Source organism: Scylla paramamosain, chromosome 31 (genome assembly GCF_035594125.1).
Source record: "Scylla paramamosain isolate STU-SP2022 chromosome 31, ASM3559412v1, whole genome shotgun sequence".
NCBI classification, from domain to species: domain Eukaryota; kingdom Metazoa; phylum Arthropoda; class Malacostraca; order Decapoda; family Portunidae; genus Scylla; species Scylla paramamosain.
Window position 1 is genome coordinate 15719000 of NC_087181.1, and position 7500 is coordinate 15726499.

The window sequence follows — 7500 nt, forward strand, 5'->3', positions numbered from 1 at the left end:
CACCACTCACTTCCCGCCCGCCCGCCTGCCTGTCTGCCCGTCCGTCTGTCTGCCTGTCTGCCTGTCTGTCTGTCCGTCTTCGTTACGTACAAAAACAACACGCAAAAAATGACGGAAATCAACACGCAGATACAAAGAAGACACAGACACATCCCCGTGGCAGCAACGGACGCACGAAGACTGCAGCACGTGTTGGCAGGCATGTACGTGTCCGAGTTCGAGTCCGGGAGTCTGTTTGGCACGCCCCTGGACCGTCCGTCAACTGGGGTATTGGGGTGTCGAACTCAGGGAAGGAGAAGGAAGGACAAGAGGTGACCGTGTGCCAGTCTGCCGCCTTCATTCCTTCGTCGGGTGGGTCTTGAACGGCAGTGGTGGTGGTGGTGGTGGTAGTGGTGGTGTTGGTGGTGGTTTGCTATAAATAACTTTTCACTGAGGGCGCCGCATCTCTTGCCGCGGCGTGTGTGTGTGGTGTGTGTGTGTGTGTGTGTGTGTGTGTGTGTGTGTGTGTGTGTGTGTGTGGCAATTCCTCACACACACTCGCGCACAGACACACACACAGACACACAAACATTAACCCTTTCACTATTGGAGAGATATTTTCCTTTAAACACCTACGATTTTCTAGACACTTACCTACCTGCTAGAGTCTTTAAATTGTTCCTTGACTTAGATAAATACAAAACCAACCCTCCACTCTTCCGTTTCCTTTTGTAACCGTGAAAACATTTCTTACAGTCCTCTAAATGCTAGTAAAGGAAGACCAGGGCAGCGAACACAACATCCTGAGCCACTAGCAAAAATCTGACGTTTCCTCGTTTATATTCACACAGGAACACAATGCACACAGTAGAGCAGGTAAACTTGATATGCTCTTAAGTTTTATTCCCAGCGCTCAGGTATGATAGGGCACCTGGCTACACTTACACGACCTCATTACGTGTGCTATGGGGTTTTTACACCTGTCCTGGCTGTAGCAAACATTGTGCACAACCTTTTATCATCTCTCCATCTCTGACTTAACTTCAACATGCGTCAGAATACCCTAGTCTCTCTCTCTCTCTCTCTCTCTCTCTCTCTCTCTCTCTCTCTCTCTCTCTCTCTCTCTCTCTCTCTGAGCCATAACCCAGACCCAGCTCTCTACTACCTTCCCTTTCCTCCTCACTTACCTCCCTCCCTCCCTTTCCTTCCCTTTCCTTCCCCCATCTTCCTCTCCTCCTCTCTTCCCTCTCTCCCTACCTTCTCTCAGCCTCACTACCAGACTATATCCACCTCTCCCCCAACCCTCTCCCTCTCTCTCTCCCTTCCCTTTCCTCCTCCTCTTCCTGCCCTACCTTCCCTCAGCCTCCCTCACTCCCAGACTATCTCCACCTCTCCCCTCTCTCTCTCTCTCTCTCTTTCTCCCTCTCCCACATTACCGTTTGCTGACTCTAAACCACGAACTAATGGTCTGGAACAAGGCACCGACCGTATTTCTAGCCATTGTCTCTGGTAATGAAGAGGATTCTATGTTATTTCCGAAAATAGCTAATTATCTGGCGCGCTTTGGACGGCCGCGTAGCTTTGGCAGGGTGTGTGAAACTCAGGCGTCTTGGATTTCAGTTCCAGTTCGACTCAAACGGGGAGTTATTGTGCTGGGTGTTGACTGGAGACTGGTGGGTTTGATATGGGGGTTTTCACTTGTGTCTCTGGTGTCTGTCTGTCTTGTGGTGTTGGTCATTTGTGGCTCTGTTTGTCTGTCTGTCTTGTGGGTGTTGTGGACTGGTGGGTGTTTTCACTTGTGGCTCTGGTGTTTTAATTTTTGGCTATGTCTGTCTGTCTATCCTACGTGTTATAGTGAATGTATGTCTTGTGGTGTTAAGCTGAGACGTTTGTGAGTCCAATCTATCATGTTTATTCTATCTATGTTGTGGTGTTGAGGGAAGATTTGTCGGATGCTTTCATTTGTGACTCCTGGTTTTTGTTCTATGTGTTACAGTGAATCTGCTGAGGACTGGTGGGTGTTTTCATGTGACGTCAATCTATTCTGTCTATTCTATCTGTCTGTTACGGATGTTTGTCTTGTGTTTTTAAACTGACAATGCTGGAGTGTTTTGTGATTCTGTTGTCATTGTATCCTATTTATTTGTTATGGTGAATATTTGTCACGTTTGTGTTGTGCTGAGACTAGTGGGGTGCTTTCATCTGTGAGTCCATCTATTTGTCTTTTCCATCTGTCTATTACGGTGAATATTTGTCAAGTAGTGCTAAGGAAAGATTTGTGGGCTGTTGTCATTGGGGTGTGATTCTCCGATAAGTATATTCTATCTATCTATCGCTGTGAATATCCGTCTTGTAATGTTGAGGGAAGATATGTGACGTATTCTCATCTACGACTCTCTCTCTCCTTTCTATCTATTACTATGAATCTCTGTCTTGTGTAATAAGTTAACTTCACTATTTTTCCCCTCGACTTCTCAAAATTTAAGTCTACCAGCCTTCAAATAAAAAAAAAAAAAAGAAAGAAAGAAAAAAAAGTGACATTTCCTTAATCTCTTCATCTCCTAAAGAATAATTTTCGTTTGGTGGAAGTTTGGAGTTTAGTTAATGTTATGCCTCCACCTCCACTCATCTCCCCATCTCCCCTCACCTCATCTCTCATCTCCCCTCCCCGCACCTCACGTTTAATTAATCCGTCTATCACCATCACATTTTTTTCTTTCCTTTTTCTATACGCCGCTACTTTTTATAATTATTAATCACGTTGAGTTACTGATAAGAACCTCACTGATATCTTAAACCAAGCCCCCCTCTCTCTCTCTCTCTCTCTCTCCTCCTCTCTCTCTCTCTCTCTCTCTCTCTCTCTCTCTCTCTCTCTCTCTACTCTCCCTCTTTTCAGTGTGCATTTTTTCCCTCCGTTTTCTCTATCCTCTTTTTTACCTCTAACTAAAATTACACGGCGGGACTCAAAGGGGAAAAAATTAGAAGGGAAACTTGACTTATTTCAAAATCAATGGAAAATTAAAAAAAAAGAAAAGAAAAGAATCCTTGCCTACATTTTTGCCTCATTTTCTCCCTCCCTTTTCGCGTCCTGAGCCAAAATTACGCTCGGGAAATTTTAAAAGGGAAAGGGAAAAAAAGGGGAAAAACGACGTTGAACAAGGTTAAAACGAGATATTTTTCGCATTTACAAGATATTTTTCTATTTTCATCCTCATTCTTATTTTTTTTTCTCGTTTTCTAAGAGTTTATGTATATCTATTTTATTTTCAAACCTTTTTATTCCCCTTTTTCTTTTCAATCACTGCAAGGTTTAATACAAGGCTTATTTTGGGGGGATTTTACATATTTTCTATTTTTTCAGTCTCTTTTGTTCCTTTCTCGCCCTTTTCTAAGACACCTCAATGCATTTTTCTCAGTTTACGTATTTTTTTTCTATTTCTAATTCTTTTTCCTTTCTTTTGTTCTTTTCCAAGGCACTTCAAAGTTAATAGAAGCCTTACTGCTTTTAATTCACTTATTTATTTTGTTTTAAGTCCTGTCTTCTGCTTTTTCTCTCTTTTCTTATGTTTTACAAGATTTTTAAATGTTGATACGAGATCTTTTTTACAGTTCTGGGTTTTTTTTTCCAATTTTAATCCTTTTCTTCCTTGTTTCCTCTTTTCAAGACACTTTAAAAAATTAAAAACAGTTATTTCACCCAGTTTATGTAATATTTATTTCAATCAGTTTTCTTCTCCTTCCTTCCTTTTCCAAGACAAGAGTTATTTTATCCAGTCTAAGTATTATCTATTTCAATATGTTTTTCTTCTTTGCCTCCTTTTCTAAGACATTACAAAAACCTACTCCTTTCAGCTCATATACTTTTCAATTCTTTCACCCCTTTTACCCTTGCTTTCCCTCCCTTGCAGCCCCGGACCGGAATGGCGGCGCGGCATTGCAGGCAGTAACCTTCGGGCGGCGGCGGGGAGTCGTAACCGTGAAGGCGAGTGACGCTGGCCTGTCGCTGCCTAATGGCCAGGCAGCCTCGTGTTATTAGCCTGTGTCGCCGCATAGCCTGCCTGGGTGGAGGTTACACTGGTACACTCACTGCCACGCGCGCTACGAGGTACACTGAGGCTGCTACAGAAGGTTACAGTAGAGATACAGGGTACAGGTACGTGTTTTATCGTGAGTACAGGATGGTACAAAGATACAGTACAATTATAATGGAAAACAGAAAAATGCACCTTTTAAAAACTTATGAAAGTAATTACGCAAATGCTAGAAATAAAAGTAGCCTCAGAAACCTCAGAAAACATAACGTGTACCATTTTACAAAGTTATGACGGTACACAGACACAAAGGCGGAGTCGCGGGTACACTTAGGAAAGAGATCAATGCACCAACACAAACAAACAAAAGACAACAAAAATTAGACGGAGAGAGAAAAAAAAAAAAGAGGCCCACTGAGATGCCACTCCCTAAACAGAATCAGGAACGACTGTCAGAAATTGGAGGGTAGGTGTCTTGAAACCTCCCTACCGAAGGAGTTCAAGTCGCAGGAAGGAGGAGATACAGGAGCAGGCAGGGAGTTCCAAGGGCAGGGACACACACACATACGCTGTTTAGATTCAATTCGATTTTCTAGAGAACAAAAGAAAAAAAAGAATTAGATTTAACTGACCACGAAAATACAAAGACTAAACAAAGATTATAAATTAGATTGTGGTCATTATAGTCACAACAACAACAACAACAACAACAACAACAACAACAACAACAACATCAACACACACATGAGAACACCTGCAACTCTCACACTCATCTGACCTTTGTCCAGCTCTCCAGGTAAGGCCTCAGGTGCTCCAGTGCTCCGGCGTTCCAGTGGCGCAGCTCCACAATGCACTCCCAGCCTCAGTGCTTCAAGCTGCAACACAGGGCTCTTGGAACACTACTGACCCGAGTGTTTGGCTGCTTCTCTGGCGGCACTTAGATGAATGTGTTGCTCGAATGTGTTGTTGTTGTGTTGCTGTTGTTATTGTTGTTGTTGTTGTTGTTGTTCTTGTTTTTCTCTCATTATTTTTCTTGTTGTTGTTGTTCTTCTTGGTGTTGATGTTTTGTTGTTCTTGCTCTTGTTATTGTTTTAGTTGCTGTTTTTTTATCACTTTGTTTTCTTCTTGTTTTTGTTAGTGGTCTTGTTCTTGTTCTTGTTTTTCTCTCATTATTTTTCTTGTTGTTGTTCTTCTTCTTGGTGTTGACGTTTTGTTGTTCTTTGCTCTTGTTATTGTTTTAGTTGTTGTTTTTTTATCACTTTGTTTTCTTCTTGTTTTTGTTAGTGGTCTTGTTCTTGTTCTTTCATGGTGTTTTTCTCGTTCTCCTTGCTATTGTTATTTTTTTATTTTTATTACGTAAAAGAGACACCGGCCAAGGGCAACAAAAGTGTAACATAAAAAAGATCCAGTCAGATGCCAGTCACGGGGGAAAAAAAAAGCCAAAACGAATGATACAAAATTGCAGGATAAGCGTCTTGAAACCTTCTTCTTGTTCTTATTCGTCTTGTTCTTTGCTGTCCTCGTTCTTTCTGTTCCTCTTCATGTTCTTCTTGTTCTTGCTCTTGTTCTTGTTCTCGTTGTTCTTATTCCTGTTCTTGTTATTGTCCTTGTTCTTTTATTATTCAGCCGGTGCCCTCCAGTGCTAACATTATTTTCACAAGTCAGGATTTTAAGGTGTTTCTTTACCGACATCGCACAGTCATTGTTATGGTATCAACAGAACCAGGAACACACATCGGAAAATCCCAGGAACTTCCCAGACAACTTGTTAAATAGAGATATTACGCCGAAGCGCCTCCTGATGCGGACCGCGGATTGTTAAGAGAGAAAATGTTTTGTTATGATAAAGAAGATACAAATTCATACCTTGTGCTGAAGAATTGTAAATGACTGAAGAGCGAGTTAAAGCCTGCAATATAAAAAGAAAGAACCATTAGGGAAATTAAACATTCTCTGACGGGAAATGTAAAATGAAGCACAAAAAAGATAATGAGATAAAACGTCGCGTCTTTTGACATTTAGGTTAAAAGTAATCACAAATCAGTTCTTGAGATAAATAATGAGAATGAAAATTTGAAGTCTCTCTCTCTCTCTCTCTCTCTCTCTCTCTCTCTCTCTCTCTCTCTCTCTCTCTCTCTCTCTCTCTCTCTCTCTCTCTCTCTCTCACAGATTTAGAGATAGAACATAACGCAGACAGGCATACAGACAGACATACATACACACAAACAGAAACACATTTTGAAAGACAGACAGACAGAAAGACAAACACACAGGCAAGCAAAAATGGAAAGACATACAAATAGAAAAACAGAGACAAAAACAAACATATACATATATAAACAGAAAACAGACACAAGCACAAAAACAATATACATTTCCACTAACATCCTGAGGGAGGCGAGAACACAAATAATAGTGAACATCCTAACACCGCACATCACGCCTCGCTCTGGTGGGAGTTCTACCTTCGCTTTTACCTTCATTACTGCCGGAGGGTTACGGGCGGGACAGGTGAGGGGAGGAGGCGAGGTGGCGGTGGTCAGGTGTGCTTGTATTGGTTCACCTGTGCTTAAAACGTTGTCGTGACACTAAAAAGATCGCTTACTGTTCCCTCTGCTTGAATTCTCCTGGTGGTTATGCTGTTTTGTCTAGTCTTTCTTTTATTTCTGTATGTTTTTTTGTTTTTTTTTATTACGTGAAATAGTAGATGGTAATGTAATAGTCTAGAGGAGAAACAATAGGTGATGATGATGATGATGATAATAATAATAATAATAATAATAATAATAATAATAATAATAATTAATAATAATAATAATAATAATAATAATAATAATAATAACCAATAACAATAACAACAATAACAACAATAACAACAACAACAACAACAATAATAATAATAATAATAATAATAATAACAATAATAATAATAACAATGAGTATGACAAGAAATATCACTGTCACAATACTCTCTCTCTCTCTCTCTCTCTCTCTCTCTTTCCTTGTATCTAGTCTTTTATTTTCATTAGTCTGTTATTTCAGTCTTTTTTTTTTCACACGTTTCCTCTCTCCCTCTCTTTCTCTCTCTTATTCCTTTGCTTTCTTTCACTATCATTTTTTTTTTTTATCATAATCTCCATTTTCTTTACAGGCTTCCCTTCGTAAATATATACCAAACTCTCTCTCTCTCTCTCTCTCTCTCTCTCTCTCTCTCTCTCTCTCTCTCTCTCTCTGGGCAATAAAGAGGCTCCGGGCAATAGATGGCGCCACGGTTGTTCATTACCATATAAAGAGGCGGTAGCGAACTCTCTCTCTCTCTCTCTCTCTCTCTCTCTCTCTCTCTCTCTCTCTCTCTCTCTCTCTCTCTTTCAGCTATTTTTCCCTTTGCTTTTGTGTGACTCTTATTAGTTTTCTTTATTTCCTTCTTTCCTTTTCCTTCATTACATAAATGCATGGTTTGGTTATTATCTTTATTTGTTATTATGTTTAT

At 40.5% G+C, this 7500-nt stretch overlaps 2 long non-coding RNA genes across 2 annotated transcripts in view; both read right to left on the bottom strand.

Annotated features, from left to right (window-relative positions):
- Window positions 1-4127: 4127 nt before the first annotated feature.
- Window positions 4128-5552, bottom strand: LOC135088717 (uncharacterized). Its single transcript, XR_010261087.1, has 2 exons — window positions 4789-5552; window positions 4128-4602 (listed from the first exon to the last, which is right to left on the bottom strand). It is a non-coding gene; the product is annotated as an uncharacterized LOC135088717 (long non-coding RNA).
- Window positions 5553-5781: 229 nt separating this feature from the next.
- The window catches only part of LOC135088716 (uncharacterized), a 123932-nt gene continuing 122213 nt past the window's right edge, over window positions 5782-7500 (bottom strand). The window contains exon 4 of the long non-coding RNA XR_010261085.1: window positions 5782-5919. This is a non-coding gene — a long non-coding RNA (uncharacterized LOC135088716). The remainder of the gene's footprint in view (window positions 5920-7500) is intronic.